The sequence below is a fragment of the Salarias fasciatus genome, chromosome 9, assembly GCF_902148845.1.
Source record: "Salarias fasciatus chromosome 9, fSalaFa1.1, whole genome shotgun sequence".
Lineage (NCBI taxonomy): Eukaryota > Metazoa > Chordata > Actinopteri > Blenniiformes > Blenniidae > Salarias > Salarias fasciatus.
The window spans coordinates 13084675-13098392 of NC_043753.1; the positions used below are offsets into that span (position 1 = coordinate 13084675).

The following is a 13718-nucleotide window of genomic DNA, read 5'->3' on the forward strand; positions in this document are numbered from 1 at the left end:
TACCGCTTCCATTGTTGTGGGAGCATATATGGCTCCACAGTCAGCAGACTGCGTGGTGACAGAGGAGACGTCGCTCTGATCAGTGTGTGTTTGCTGTCGCGAACACAGGGCCTCTTTCTCCCAGAAATAGAGAATCTGATCGCTCAGCTGTCTGACAGCCTTTCTTGTCTCTGCGGTTTAAACAGAGAAAATGAGATCTGATGAGATGCGCTCCTTCCTGATTGTTCTCGCAGCGTTTCCCGCTGCTTCCGTCTTTGTGATCGCTGCTCTGTAATTCCTCTGTATTCCTCTTCTTACTTTAATTTGTCAGCTTTCCAGTTCTATGTTGCATCGGGTTGATGTTTACAACACTGCAGAAAATGAAAAAAAAATCACTTCATCAAGTATGTTAATACACAGTGGTGCAGATGTTTAAAAGTGTGGCTTTTTGTAGGATGAAACTATTCCGGCATTTGAGGTGAGCCTGACCTCTTTCTCCTGAAAGCAGAAGAGGGATGGCTGCATTTCCTGTGTGTGCATGTGCACATGTCTGTGTGCGAAACGTGAAATTGCACTCCCCGGAGTTTTCCCGGTGTGCACGGCGGTCGATTGTCAGCTACTACTTCAACCTCACTGACAAGCTCTGCGCTTGAAGTGAAAGGACAAAGAAGAGGAAGAGGATGAAGTCATGCAAGACAACACCTATAGACTGCAGTCATGTAGACAGGCCTACCACTAACTCACAAATGGGAATAGGTTAATAGCATGAGATAAGTGATGATTGATAATAGATTGCTGATTATGATAATTGGTTCCTAAGGAATTTGGACATAAATTTACGAGCTCTGGAAGCTCTGCGGTCTTAATGGGTCCAATGGGACGACATAAAGTGATGCAGATGATGATCACCTGCATTTTTATCCTTTCCAGCACTTCCTCTGCAATGCTGCTTTCCTCAGATACCACCATCATTTAAAATCCCATACATCCACGCTGACATATGTTAAATAAAGCACAGTAGCTTTCTTCTGCATATATGAATTCGTTATTTGAAGCATACAAAGATGGGTGTAGTTGGGCATCATGGGCTGCCCCAAAATCCCTCTGCAGTCCACTGGCGTTCTCTAGTGGACATAATGTATAACTACAGCTCCCTTTCAAAAGAGAAAATCTACTTGTTTGTGTGTGTATAATTTTTGTTGTCATGGTCACATTCACTCATTCATTCACTCATATTCAGATTTGAGACCAGGTTTGAAACATTATGTTTTCCATGTAAAAGTGAGCATCTTTGAATTGAATTAAGAGGATGCAGGGTGAAGTGGTGAAGTAGCGAAGAGCAGCACCCCCCCAAGCCTTTCTGAGTTGCATGTTCTCCCTGTGCATCTGTGGATTTCCTCTGGAAAGCATGTGTCTGAGGATAATTGTGACTCTGTTGTGTTACTCTGGCCTCACCCACGGTCAGGCTCTGCTATCAAACTGTAGATTTTAAACAAACTAAACTCCCTCCTGCAGCCCAGCATGCCTCTGAGAGTCCACTAAAAATCCTATAACGAGACAGAAAGAGTCTATTCGGCTGCCCGAGTTCACAGAAGTCACTACAGCAAGTAATTACAACCTGCACTTTACACACGGGCCGCTTGTAGCCAGAAGATCTTCCTGTTTCCACTGGGATTTAAAGTCAGTTCCACTACATTTAAGAGCAAAACTCCAACCACCTTGTAACGACGCTCTAAAACACATGAATCCTAATATGGTGAGTTCAAAGAGATGAGAACTACAAATATAATAAAGATACATGAACATGGTGAGGTTTTTGTGTGTGAAGTGTCAGTTTAAAAACCACCGTGAGCAGAAAAAGTTGAGCCAAGGTGACGAACTCACCGAAGACTTTGCCCAAGAACAGCGTCTTCACCAGGTTGAACTTAGTGTCTGAAGCATCTGGCAGGTTGTAGCTGACTGGAGGGTAATGATCCAGCTGAGGCGAAGCAGAGAGAGAAAGAGACGGAGAGATAATTTATTAGCACCTTGCATTTTAAAAAAGTGAGTCTGAAAGTACTGACCGCAGCATTTTAAATAAAGACCCAGGCAAGGATCTGCATCAGCACATTAAGCAGAGTACAGTGCAATCATGAAGACAGGGAGGTAATTCACTGTCAGGCAAAGTAAAGCGACTGCATGGTAGATTCTGGCTCAATGGCTCCCTCTGGTGGTTGACAAGTGGCAGATACGCTCCAGGAAAGAAACTAAGAAACTTTTCATGATATAAATACAACCATGCATGTACAGACATCAGCAGAAGGGTTGCAAAGGTTCGCCTATCACCACAAAATGGATTCATTATTCTCAATTTACTATCTAATATCGTTGAACATGCTTAATGAAATTACACTTCGTTCATTAATGTTGAATTCTGAGCATCAAATATACAGAAGTGAAGAAAATTGAATATTCATGTTAAACATGAAACAAACTCCAATCATATCTAGTGAGCTGCAGTAATATTTCAACAGTATTTATTAAAGTAAGATAAGAATCATCTCAACAAATATTTTTTTTTTTCTTTTAAAGAATAATCACATTATTGTGAATTAAAAGACACATTTGGACAGTGTTTGCACTTTATGTCGCAAAGGAAATGAGCCTGGTTCGATTCTGAACTTCAGGATTTATGTCTGGAGTTTGCATGTTCTCCCCATATGTGGATTTTCTTCAGATACTCTGATTTGATCTGAGGGTATTATAGTCACACGTGTGGTTAGAAACACATCCGACATTTCACCCAAATGAAACGGTACTGGATCGAGCTCCACTGGACAAAGCTTTGACAGAGAGTTGGACTGAAAAGATGACAAAAAAAAGTCATCAAATGACATAATAAAACTTAAAATACTTAATCTATTGATGAACAAACCATCCACCACCATGCAAACAGAAGGCTGCTGACTCTGGAATCAAACCAGGAATTTCTTAACTGTGAGGCAACAGTGCAAGACACTACACTGATATTAGTGTATTAATCTTCTCCTTGGTAGAGAGCTCATCACTGCGAGCCATTGACTCAATTCTTAACCTGACGCAGATTAAAACAGTTTAGTTTTTAAGATGTTCCTCAACCGGAAAATATTCCAGTCGTACAAATATTCACTATGATGAAATACATGACAAGCCTCATAGAGAGGACGTCTCTTCATCTGTGGTCCTGTTGAACACACCAACCCGAAAACATCCATCTATTGAGCTCTCTTTTAAAAACAAAAACATCTGAGGATAAAATGTTTGTTCACAAATGTCAGAGATGATCAAAGTGAAAAACCTCTCATGTGAAAAGCCTTCACATGTTCTGCTGTAGCTCAGTTAAACTGGCCCGGAATGAAAGCAAACTAGAAAGCGATTTTCTACACTGAACCTGCAAAACAGCACTTCGGCGACACTAGAGATAAATGATCGAACATTAATTACAATGCAGAGTTTTGTAAAGAGTGTGTGGGTTCAAAGCCCTTCCCTGAGAACTGACAGTGTTTATAAAGAAGAGCATCAGCAGAGGAGTGAGAGCAGAGCGGGTGATGGAGGAAGGGAATACACGACTTTAATATCCCTGCAACATAATTAACTTGTTATTGCTGTTTCAGTGAAGTTTCTAATTAGCTTGAAGGCTGCAGCCGGCTGCTATTGACGGGAATAATTTCAGCCCCGCAAATTGGTTTCTGTGTGTTCCAGGAATAAAAGATCTTCCTCCGTTCCGTCGCTCGGCCCGCAGGAGGACCGTATCTCCGCTCGCACCGGCCCGCGGAAGGCGCACCACCGGGCCGAGCCAGACGAGGGGAAGTCGGTGGGAAACAAAGACTTTTGTTTCCACTGCTTCACTGGAAATTTGCTCTTTTGATGTGCTGGACGGCCGCCGCGGCCCGCTAGCGCCAACAGAGCCGGACTGTCACTGAAGGCTGGAAGATCTGAGCCTGTGTGTGCACAAGCTCTTGTTTCCAGGTTTGATTCAGAAGAGTCCCTTCACACACAACTCACACACACACACACACACATTCTAATTTGATTTTTTCCAAAGGCCCGGCCTCAGTGGAGCATTGTGTGGGTTTTGTTTCCACAGCGACTGGAGGGTGGGATAATGGGGCACAATTAAATTGTGCTCAGCTTATTTACTTTTATCTGAGAAAACAAATTGGCTGCACAACCAGGGAGGGTGCTTTGAGGCTTCAAACCCCACAAAAAGGTCCACAGAGGAAGACAACTGGGAAAGGGGGGGAAAAAAAAACTAATTTTAGCAAACTTTGTCAATTACTTCCTCGGTTATTGGGATCCTTTCCTTTTACGCTGCACTATTTAGACAACACGCTCCTCTCCTTTAAGTGCTTTTGGAGCCGCTTAGGTTACATGAAGCTTACATAAGCAAAGCAATCAGGGGTAAGACAAAGAGAAAATTAACAAAGGGTGAAATCTATTTCCCTAATATGCGCTCAAAAGAATCTAATTTAGCCAAAGTGCTGCATATAGCTCCACAAACTACTTTACAGTAGACTGAGTCTCTTACTTTCACGGACCTTCCCTGGTGGTGCAGCGGTTCGCACTGTTGTCTCTTGAAAATGTTCACTTCAAGTCTAGTTGTGAAATGCTAATTCCTTTTTTTTTTCTTTTCTTCTTATAGATGGTTCCACTTCGTTATCATGTAAAGAAGTGATTATTCCCAGCACAGCTGGAGCCAGTCACTCACACCACCGAGCCATCCACAGCTGCAACTGGTGGAGGAAAGACATGGGGACGCGGAGATGAGGAGCCCGACGCCTGGAGGGACTTTTCACTTTCATCTCTAAACCCTCTCAGTGTGAGAGGAAAAGGGAAAGTCAGAGATGGCGAGATGGGAACTTATTTTAATCTCGTCTGGTTGCGCCTTTGATAGCGAGCGAACCTGCTGAGACCTCACAGACTGTTTTAAAAAAAAAAAAAAAAAAAAAAAAAAAGAAACCAAACACTCGCTGCGTTCGCGGCACTTCACACGCCTGTGCATACATTTCAGCAGGTATTTCTGTTCACATGCAAATCCCCACCTTGAAGTAAGCCCGAGGATTATGAAAGCGTCAGATAACATAAATGCATCAAAGGTATCTTATTTTAAATCACATTTTGTGGGTTTGCTCTCTTTACTTCAAACTGCCGCTATTCTGTCTTTTCATGTCGCTGGATGTTTCGCCCTGCCTCCCGTCTTCGCTCAGATTCAACTGCCACACGCCCACTTGTCTTCCCACTTGTTCTCGGCTCGTGTCTTAAAACTAAACAGTCGCTTCTCTAAATGCTTGCGAGATTTGCAGCTCTGATAGCAAAGCAGTCAGATTTCTGCAGCCTGAGGTAAACAGGTGACTTTTTTTCTTGTTTACTCTTGAATTTGATCAACTGGCAGACTCACAAGCGTAGCGGCTTTAAAAAAGAAGATTATTTAATGCATCTGACTCATATCTCTGCCTCTCACTCATTTTATTATCTCAGATGAAAACAGGCCTCTGATTAGCATGTAAGCAAAAATAATGACGGCGTGGTTAGATTTCAAATGCCGATGGAGCGCTATTACAGCCTTTAATGCATAATGCAATATTTGTGAATGAGGAATTAGTAATTTTTATTTACATATATTATATAGATCAATTTTATATCCCGGCACTCCATGATTCAGTTTAAATATTAGAGAGAAGCTATTATACAGCCCAGCATTGGTATTCAAAGCTGCACATTTTATATGATAGATGGATCATCAGAGAATTTCAATGACTGGAGATAAACTCAAAAGCACAAGTCCAGGTGGTTAATGTGTACATATTCGATGCCACTTGGATAAAAAAAACAAACAAAAAAACATTAGGTGATAATTCATGGGAAAATCAGCCCACCCTGCAAAACAAGAAAGGGCTTTATGCTTATATCCTCAACATATGTCTTCATCCTCCATCTGAATGCTTAAATAAAGATATTCAGAGGTAATCTGATGAAGAACTTCTTCATCAGTCACTTGATGATGCTTCTCTGTGGCGCCGTGAGGCGTGGAGAATACCTCTTCGCCGTGCATCAGTGCAAAAAAACGGAGGGACGAAACTTTGAGCTGAACAAAACGACAAGATTCCTATCAGGTGAATAATTTATAACTTCCCTTTCCTCCCAAATATTGACCTGCCGCCAACACAATAACAGCTCTTTTTTCTTTACCATAGTTCAGTGTCCTGCTTTATCGGCATCTGTTCGATAGTTAAATCGCTGTATGATAATTAACGTATTTCCTGAACGGTTTAGTCATTAGTAACAGGCAGAGTGTTCTGAGTTAGTCAGGCCACATCACAAACGCTAAAACTTGGAAAACGCACTCGGTAGTTAATATTACGGCCACACTCTGAACACTGCTGAGCATCGACATTACCAATCCAGGCACAGCTCCGCCACAATCAGCCAGTAAAAAGCCTGATGTGTGCATGTATGCATGTGAGCGTGTGACAAAGTAGCAGAAAATCCCTCACTCCAATCACTTCCTGCGCCAGTAAAAAGAGATGCGTTACGCTGAAGCACTCCCAGAGGAGTGATCAGTGGCTGCAGGATGTGATTTGCTCAGAAAATGAGGATGATTTCCATTGGATGTTTCAGTTTAATTTTCTTGCTGTCTGAATTTTTCACTGTAGCCTGTGAATGCAGGTGATGAGTTTCCAGGATGGATGGGGTCATCGCTCTCCGCGCACGCGGCGAGGGAGATCTCAAGACTTATGGGAGAAAAGGGAGATGCAATCATTGCAGGTTAGCCTGAGTTTTTGCAATCAGTTCTGGACCTCATTTGATTTCTGCTTAACGAAGGCAACAATAAATAGAGCTCAGCAAAGACCTGTAATGATCTGATCAGGTCAACATTCGACTCTGGAAAAACAACAAATTAAGTGCCTCTCTCCATCATTCACTGTCTCTCCCTGGAGTACCGTCAGTGTCAGATTGTATCCTCCGACATATTATCCATCTGTCCACCCACCGACTATAGATTTTGTATCAGAGCTTAGGTTGAGGGGGCTTGAACCTATTTCATCGTCAGACATTTCTCTGGGATAAGAGAAACGAGAAACAAAACCTCTTCTTCATATGAGAGGAACGACACAGCACTGCACCACTGCCAATATATCTACCATTTATTCATGTTTACTTGATTTGTCATTTTTTTCCACCGTGCCCGTATCTTCTAACCACAATCAACACAAAAACCCTCGCAGATAAGTTGCTATTAAATTCAAACTTAATTCTCTCTCATGTAAAACATCGTGATTAGTTGCATTATCTCAGCAGAACCTGCCTGTCTGTGTTTTTAATAATATAATGCTTGCTGTGAATTGCATGATGAGATTACCCCGAAAACAATAATCACATAACAACGAAACACAAAATACTTTATCATTACAAATGATAATGGCTGTAAAACGAAGTTATGCACTGATATGAATTACAGCCAAAGAGAGAATAGCTTCGAACGGACGCAAAGTTTCAGCAAAAATCAATAAGTAAATATTAAGTGGATGTTTTGCACAGACGCTCTCAGTTAACTGGAAAGAAAGTGAATCAATTTATGTCCGTGTGGATTGAGTCCCTCCCTCAAGCCAGCAGGAAGTAAGTGAGGGCACCATGAGCGAGCGCGTCTGTCTCTGAATGTACGTACATGGCTCACATCAAAGAGATTCATACACTCTCTGAAATGGCCGGACCATAAAAATGTAAATTACATAAGTGCTCCGAAATGCGAGAGTTAAAAGGTATAAGTGCGCGGCAATAAAGTCACACCACATGATATGCAAATAAAGTATGCAAATGATAAATTATACATGAGGTCATGCATAAGAAGCTACCTGTTTGGTACAAGAATGCAATTTTTCACTTTTTTTTTTCCTCTTTAGCGCCGTCTCAGAAGACAGGTCTTTATTGACAAAGTGTATACTGCCTGGAGAAAAAAAAAACACACACAAATATATTCTGATGTGGATACAATCAATCACAGGCTTTTACAAGTGGCAAGCCAACCATTTAGAGCTCTCTTAAATTGCAGCCTGCAGCCACATTTCTGCATCTTAGCCCAGAACAAAGTCTGTAATAGTTTAGCTGAATTCTCACTCTATCCTTGACAGCCGGCTACTGGCTGCGGCTCGGCCGATCGATGCGCGCTACGCTGTTCGGCTGCACAAACTCCGGAGTGCAAAACACACACACGCAAAAACACCAACACGGTTTTTTTTTTTTTTTAATCCGCCAGAGTACCGTCTCATATATGCACACCCCCGAACCTCTGCATACGGGCATCGATACGAACAACAACAGACGCGATCGCGTCCCAGCATGTCCTAATGCAACACACACACAGATCGATGGGTTGTCTGCTGCTATTTTAGGCTGTCTACTGGAAGTAGATTAGCAGTGGCAAAGGACAAGCAGTCTCATCGCAGCGAACACAGGCTGGGATAGTGTGATTGTGTATTTGTGACAGAGTAAGTGTGTGTGTGTGTGTGTGTGTGTGGTTTTGATGTTGTAGCAGGCTGCCAATCTCCGCACTTTGCTGAGCGCTTGTAAAAGTCGAATACTAAAGTGGAGTTTATGTCTCGCTGTGAGCATAAACCTAAAAGCGAAAAACATATCCAGCGGACGGTCTGGGCCTGGGCGCGAACTGGTGGAAATTATAGAGGATGACCACTCGAAACCTTGGAAAAAATAAGTAACACCCGCAAGACATGTGAGATCTCTTCATGTAGACAAGGTCCAATACATATTAATGAACATATACGTGTAAATATGCGAGATTATAGCAAAACCTGCTTTCCATCTGCCGTCTCGTGGCAGGTTAATCCCAGAAACGTTAAACAACAATCCCAGAGGAACACTAGCACGAGTGGAAATAAGAAGAAGAAATGTTAAAAAAGAAATATTTTTTAATTATTAACCTACAAGTCTTTTCTTCTCTTTTCCTTCCTCTGCTGACTTTTTTCTACTGCTCTGTTTCCCATGTGGATCCTAGGTAACAGCTGTTATTGTGCTATTTTTCTTTTGCTGACGTCAGACAACATTATGGATGTATGTATCTATAATGAACGTATGCTCTGCTCTGCTTTAAAAAAAAACAAAACAACATTTATTTTGTTATTGTGGATCCCACCCAGAAGTTGAGGAACTTTTTACTTTTTTCTCCTCTTCCTCCAACATTGCATTTCCTCTTGCGTGTGTGTGTGTGTGTGTGTGTAGTGCCCACCTGGATGGTGATGCTCCTGTCGACACGTGACATGTTGATGCTGTGCGGCTGTCCGTTGGCCAGGTTTCGCTGGTCCACGTCTATGGAGAACGGCTCCCTCAGGCCTCCCAGGTTTACCGCACCTGCAGTGAACCTGAGGACAAACAGGACGCCGTTTTCAACCCGGAGCCTGTCGCTTGTGGCCTCATTATGGCTGAGATGACGAAGCTGAGATTTCCATTGGATGGAGGGAATTAAAATGAATGAAACAGAGTGATGGATAAAGCTGGAGAGGACAGCTGGTTTTCTGAGGAGAGAGAGCGGACATATGTATAAAGAATGGATCTTGGATATGACGCTTCCAGGCCGGGGGAGAAGAGGAAGACTTCAGAGAAGATTCATGGATGCATTTAAGGAGGACATGGAGATGGTCGGTGTAACGGCAGAGCAGGCAGGTGATTGGGTGAGATGGAGGGAGGTGATCCACTGCGGCGATCCCTGAAGGGAGCGGCAGAAACACCAAGAAGTATATGATTTAACAGTCTGCGCCGTCTCCTGGCTCCACAAAGAACAAGAATTTCTCATTCAACCTCAGGCAGTGTGAGCATTTTATCATTTTTTTGTTTGTTTTATTGAGCATGTAAATTGCTGAAACACTAGATGGCACTGTCACTTTTTTATTGATTCTCGTTTATCAAATCACTCTGCTGTCTGTCAGCTGCTGAGTGGGAGGTTTGCTCACTGAAGGGGATGTTTTTTTTTTGGGAGATTACAGACTTTCCAAAGTCAAGGTCGACCCTCTAAAACGTTCCTCCTCACTCGAGCTGACGCACCACACGGCGGCGGCTGTGCGGATCTCACCGTTCTGTCTCAGCACCACGGCCAGGTAGTCCTGCGTCTTGGAGCTCACATACAGCAGGATGGCGGGAGCGTTGGACGTGCTGAAACTGAACGCCAGCTCCTCCCTTGTCAGGTTGACTTCCCGCGGCGTCAGCTGGTGCGTCAGGACCCTCGCGTCCCTGCTGGCTCCGCTACCGCTTCGGGCAAGAAGTTGTACTTGACCAGGGTTCCCGCCTCGAAAAAGCCCCCGACGTCTGAGTGAGATGACAGGAGAAATGAAAAAACATCTATCTATGCAAGGAGAAAACAAAACATCAGGATATTTATGCAGCAGATATAGAAAGGGAGACAGACCCCATCCATCAGGAAGCTACAGGGGGCCACTTGCAAACTCATACATGCAAGAGAAACAGGGCAGACGTATTATATGGCCAGAGGGGAATAACCACACGCATAAAAATGGCTGTGTTCACAGGGCGTAGTAAAGCGGGTTGTTAAATTGCCGTGCTCCTGCATCTGACACCAAACAATACACTGTTTAACAGTACATTAACAAACCTAATGGCATACTTCCACCATTCCACAGGCTCATATTGATTCCCATAATCAAATGTTGGGAAGAGGCAACCTCATTTTTCTGCAGCCTACTTTAGCCGAGCCCCTCGTTTCTGTTTATTTGTGAAGGTGAAGGCAACGGGGAGAATAGAGTTTTCGGGATGTGCGTGCAAGTAAATACCAACTCAAACACCTCTACGCATCTGATTTCTCTCTCTGGCGGCAATAAAACGTATTAATATGTCCCTCGAAAGTACTGAATTAGACGTGCACATATTCAGGCATCTATCAGAAAAGCTTCACTCCACTGATTTTGCCGGGCCAGGCAGAGTACAGTAAATACTTCAAGCTACATCACTTATTAAAAAGCTTCGTATTAGAGAATGTTGCTAACTTCTGTTTAACCCGTAAAAGGAAAAAAAAACCTCTCCTCCGCTCCGCTGTACAATAGTTTGATCCAACATTCTGCTTTGTAGTGACGTCGTTTCAAGCCCCATAAGTCTGAGGAGACCCATTCTCTCAATTGTTTTGTATTAACCAGGCGGAGAGCTTTCAAACTAGCCTGGCTTCTCACTTTGTTTTCTGACGCCGCGCCGCTGTTCAGCGCCAATTCATGCTGCTGGGTATTGACTGAATAAGAGCTCCTACCCATTTTGCTAAGAGTATGGCCAGACAGTGAGAGCGTCAGCATGCTTGGATCAGACAATGTGAAGTATTTTCGTCTGAGTGGGGTGATGTATGCTTGATTGCATTCCTTAACCCTTTGCGCTCACTCACTGAAATACTTGTGAGTGGAACGTTTCGACCCGCCTCAATGGAAGTTCAGGAGTGAAATTTTCACCCAGGACTTCGTAAAGTCACAAAAGTAGAAAAAAATGCTACTCTGTGCCATTTATCTAGGATAAAGTCTGCCAAGGACGATACAACTGACATATTTTATGATTCAAACCTTAGAAATATATCTGATTATAAAATCCAGCTGACTCATCTGGAGCAATATTCACTACAGTGTTATATGACATTTCCAACACAGGCTGCCAAACATGTCCCCATACGTCTGCTGTCAGCTGTCTTACGGAGTTTTCCAAGGAATAATATGTCCGCATATGGGAAGTTTAAAGCAGAGATGTCACGTTTGTCACTATATTTACCTGTGAGTGGGGTAAACTGCAAAATGCTAAGTAGGTAAGCATGAACTCAGCTGTCAATCATGAAAACAAAGCTGTTTGCTACTTTTTTTTTATATTGCATATGTGCATTATTCACACTTTTTCCTCATGTTTACCGTTGTTCATGCAACATGTTAAATAAGCACATGCCTAAGCCTTAAGTTTCATACTAGCGACACACAAAAATATCTGGAAGAACAACATGGAACGGCAAACACTTCAGATTAGGGGTGTGTGTGTATTTTTTGTAAATGTGTGCATAAGTTTCAGAGAAGGGGAATATGCAGACCTCTACAGGTAATAACTATGAAGGATGGTTTTTTTTTGTGTGTGCGAGTGTGTGCATGTGTTCATTTGTATGTACTGTGCACATGTGCACACTGGCTTCTAGTGACCCTCAAGGGCAGAAAAGCAAAAGAATGAGAGTGTATAATAATAATAATACTGCAGGTTCCCCTGAGCGGTGTGTAAATATGGATACAATGGAAATGCAAGACGCAATTACGGCTGACTTCATGCATTTTTCACTTGCTGGGAGGACAGGGAGGAAGGGATTAAAGCGGGAGGAAGGGAGAAATTTGGAAAAAAAAAAAAAAGGGCAGAGAAAGCAGGAGTGGGGCAGTTGAAAGAGGAAAGAATGAGGAGGAGGAATGAGTGAGGGAAACACTGAGTCGATGGAAGTAAAAGGTGATGAAGGAGCAGAGAGGCAGAGCACCGAAGCTTCGAATGAGGGGAAATAAAATGAGAGCGGAGTCGGATACGAGGGGAAGGAGAGACGGAAGTGAGCAAAACTCGAGGGAACCAAAGGAGGAAACAAACGATGGAGTCAGACGCCATGCACGAAAACAAACAGACACAAGGGTGTGCTCTCCCCCTTTCTTTTACTTTGTCTTTCTCTGGGAAACACACACAGAGTGACGCGCGCGCACGCTCGTGCACGCACGCGCACAGACAGTAATCTTTATTCTCTAAATCCTGGAATGCCTGATTGGTTATGACAGAATTCTGAGGAGGTCTTTTCATGTCTTACACTCGCATATCACCACACACTGTCACCGTCTTCCACGCCACACACGCACGCACATACACACACACAGAGATACACCGCTACACACACACCGCTTTTCTGTCATCCTGTCACCCCCCTCCCCCCCTGCCAAGAGCACAGGGGAAAAACACCATTCGACTTTAGGAAACAAATTAATTCACGTGTCGGGGATCAACTGTCTGACTGGGAGCGAGCAGAAAGCCTCTGACAGCGACGCTGCTCCGCTCCCCAGAGTATTTTATGAAAGTTGTTTTGGAAGTCGAACTTTAATAGTGTGTCTAATAAATCCCTATGAAACAAACACATTGTTTTAGCAATATGCAACAGAGAGAGTGTTTTTTTGTTTTTTTTCCATTCCTGTGATCTTTCAAAATTCTGTTGCTTCCACCTCTCACTAAAGTCACTTGTTTTTTTATTTATTTATTTATTTATTTTTGGACTGATCTCTTAGCTCCACACTGCACAGTATCAGCATTCAGCGAGTGCACTCTAAAGTCAGGGAAAATTGGTGGGTAAGCACAATATCACTCTCAATCGATGCCTTTTATCATAAGCCCAAACGCTCTCAACGCCGACAGCTCCAAACTAAATAGGAAGTGAGGACAATCACGAGGCGCAGCGAAAATCACAGCGGGTTGTCAGGCAATGAAACTCATTGAAACACAACTACTCCAGCAGTAATCCTGGCACTATTTGACTCTGGCTTTGTGAACTAAAGAGGGACTGCAAATGATCACGCGTTCACAAAATGGGGCCCGTAAAAACCGCTGGGAAAGCGCTGGCTGAGGGATAAAGTGTCCTCCTGGAAGTCTGAGCATGAAGGTGGTTCGTTAGGTCTGAGGAATGAAATGTCTTCTTGGGATAGAAATTGCAAAGAGAAAAACAAAAA

The 13718-nt window shown here is 43.2% G+C and overlaps 1 protein-coding gene across 1 annotated transcript in view; it reads right to left on the minus strand.

The window, feature by feature from the left end:
* cntnap2a (contactin associated protein 2a) overlaps nucleotides 1-13718 on the minus strand; it is a 205846-nt gene that overhangs the window by 42957 nt on the left and 149171 nt on the right. The gene's annotated exons all lie outside the window — the stretch shown is intronic.